The sequence below is a fragment of the Alligator sinensis genome, unplaced genomic scaffold, assembly GCF_000455745.1.
Source record: "Alligator sinensis unplaced genomic scaffold, ASM45574v1 scaffold777_1, whole genome shotgun sequence".
NCBI lineage: Eukaryota > Metazoa > Chordata > Crocodylia > Alligatoridae > Alligator > Alligator sinensis.
The window spans coordinates 3,970,311-3,973,339 of NW_005841882.1; the positions used below are offsets into that span (position 1 = coordinate 3,970,311).

General features: G+C 55.1%; 1 protein-coding gene across 1 annotated transcript in view; it reads right to left on the minus strand.

Annotated features, from left to right (window-relative positions):
• IFT88 (intraflagellar transport 88) overlaps positions 1–2,466 on the minus strand; it is an 85,628-nt gene extending 83,162 nt beyond the window's left edge. The window contains exon 1 of the mRNA XM_025196634.1: positions 2,341–2,466. The gene's annotated coding sequence lies outside the window, so the exon portion shown is untranslated. The remainder of the gene's footprint in view (positions 1–2,340) is intronic.
• Between the last annotated feature and the right edge of the window lie 563 nt (positions 2,467–3,029).

Below are 3,029 nucleotides of genomic sequence, written 5' to 3' on the forward strand. Positions count from 1 at the left end.
CCCCATTGCGACGTACCCTCATGTTCTGCAGGTTCGAGTTTTGTTTTGTTTTGTAACTGCAACTCAAGCAAGTTTTCCTGCTTGCACCGCGGCCGTCTTCGGTGTAAGTAAAATAATCTTAAATCAACTGCTAAGCTTCCGTGCCTAATTCTAGCGTGCCGCCTGCCTTCCCTGACCCGGAGTGTCCGGGCTGCTGGCCACAGCCCACCGCGCGGAAAAAGGGCCTCGGACCGCTCCCGGCCCGCACACCCGGCCACCACAGCTCAAGCCCACAGAGCCCTGAGGCAGCCCCCACTTCCCGCCCAGCCCCCGCCTTCCTAAGGGCCCGACTGGGCTGGCTTGCCCACAGCGCCTCCCCACACGCCGCCCAGACCCTGCCCCGACCACCTGGCCCCAGCACTCGGCACCTCAGTGCTGCCCCGCTCAGATGGGACAGGGCATCTGCCTGCCTGGGCAGCTCCCTCCAGCCCCAGCTGGGCTGGAGGGTGCAGCCTGGGAGTGCAGGGTGGGGGCAGTAGAGCACAGACACCTCCCTGCCTGCGCTACCCTGGCTCCACCCAATGCCTGCCACGGCGCTGCAATTTGTGGCTGCATGGGACAGCCCGAAGCAGCAACTTTAAAAAAAAAAAAACAAAAAACCCGAAAAAACATTTCTTTGTGCACCTCCCGGTGTGCTGGAAAAATGTCTCCGCATGCCACTAATGACACGCATGCTGGGGGTTGCCGACCCCTGCTCTAGATGCATGTTGCATGATACAGGGCTACTGAAAGATTCAGGATGCCTCCTGGCATCCTCAGTCTTCTCTGGAGGCCAGGAGCCTACAACCAACTCTTTCAAAGAACTAAATAGAGCTCACTCTTAAAAACTTTGCTGGTACCACTTCTGATGATCTGTTATTAGGGCAGTTCTGCAAGAGGGATAGAGAATCCCCCACTTCTTGTATGAGTTTTTCACCTATGCATTAAGAATTCAAGATTGACTAAGTCAAAGGGAGCACTCATGAGGACCTGCCTCTGCAGCCTACTGCTTTAACAATCTTGAGAGCAGAGATGGGAACCCAGGACTCCCCCACCCTAGAGGAATCTCTTAACCACTCAGCTACAGTCATGCTCCCTTTAGGGCCTAGCTCCCTCTTCTTCTTCAGCAATCCCTTGCAGTTGAGGATGATTGTCTTCCATAACTGGGCCTAACTTAACTAACTGTTTATTGCACTGACGCACAACTTCAAAAAGAGGGGTGAGGAATGCTGTGATCCATGCTAGCATATACCCTGATAGGTAAGGAAGTCTCCTGGGTCCTGGAAATTTGGACCCTCAGCACGGCAAGGAAGAACTGAACCTAGGTGTCCCACTTGTGGAAGTGCTCTAACCACAAGGCTGTTACAAGGGTGGACTACATAATCTCCTCCTCCAGCCTTGTTTGAAAAGAAAGTTGTGGCCACAACTGCACTGCATGCCAAGCCCGGTCCTGTCAGTAAGCGCACCCAGAGCCTGCCAATGGGATCAAGCAACAGGAGAAAAGGATCAAGCATTCCTGAGTCTTGTTCTTATATCCCATTCAGGTTTGGTCAGCACAAGCACCAATCAATCACCACATCATCTCTGACCCTACAGTCCATCAACCAGGATTTAACTGGCCACACTGTTACTGGGCACTTCTCAACCATTTTTAAACTGGACAGGATATCTGTGCCTCAAACCGGTACCAACAGGGCCTTCGCAATGACAACAAATGCCTTTGTGGACAAGTTCCCAGTCCCACATTGCTGGCTCGTGTCCATTTACAATGCTACCCGAGGGCCTTCCAGCTCTTCACACCGGTGAAGACATTGCCTTGAGATGGTTGAAACAATATGTGGAAACCATGCAGACTAAACAAATGCATCCTGACCTCTGGCTCCTTTTCTAGTCCATCCAGGAAGAGCACAGGCCAACTGCAGACACTTCCTCAGCCCAACAAAGGGTGTTTGTACCCAAAAACTTGCTAAGAAGAGTTTTTCCAACTGCTTGAGTTGGTCTAATTAAAGATATCGGATTTACCCACAGAACCTTACTAAATAAACACATTTAGGCTTAAAGCAGGAGTCAGGCACTGCATTGCTGAGCCCGCGGCGGCCCTGACCGCTGGCAGAGCAAAGCTCCGGGTGCCTTGGGAATGCGAAGGGCAGGGACCAGCCCAGCCAACTCTTGCACCCAGGCCCATCACGAGGCCCGGGTTCCCCGCAGAGCTCCGGTGCTCCCGGCCCCACGGGGCCTAGGACAGGTTTCCGCACCGCAGCATCGGACTCCCCTCCCCTCCCCTCCCCTACGCCCGCGCCCGCGCCCGCCGCCGTCTCCTACCGAGCCGGGGCGAACTCCGGGTCCCAGGCCAGGCGCGATCCCACCATGCACCGCGGCTCCGGGGAGGGGGCGGGGTAGCGCGTCCGGTTGCTAAGGTGACGAGAGCGACTCGTGACTGCAGCAGCCACAGACTCCGCCCTCAGCCCGCGGTGACGTAGCCTGTCCTCTACGCATGCGCCGCTGCAGCTCTTGAAGCCGGTGTCCTCCCCACGCCCTCGCAGGGTAGCCGCCGAGCCCCTGGCGGGAGCGGGGGTGCTCTCACACGTGGCCTGATTTGCTTCCTCACGTTTTTCTCGGCCTTCTGGGATGTCTTTATTACAGGCACCGAGCCAAGGAGGTGATCTTGGTGCTGAAGTCGCACTGCTGCACTGTTGCTTTTAAATGTGAGGACTTACCCATCCCGTCATGCATTAGGTAGATCCCAGCCGAAAGGATCGCCAGACTGGACAGTTCTTGCAAGTGGTTTTTAAGCAGCAAATATTCGTGATGCTAGGATTAACTCCCCTTTTTCCATACGGGCTCCTCATGAGTAATAAGAGCCCAGGCAGAGTTGCTCTGCAGACGATAATTCAGTCTGCGGCCAAGGGGAGAAACCGCACAGCAGTGACTACTCTGGAGTCTACCCTTTTCCATCCATTCATAAAGCCACGCAGAGACGGCACAAATGACCTCCACACAGACAGTGGATA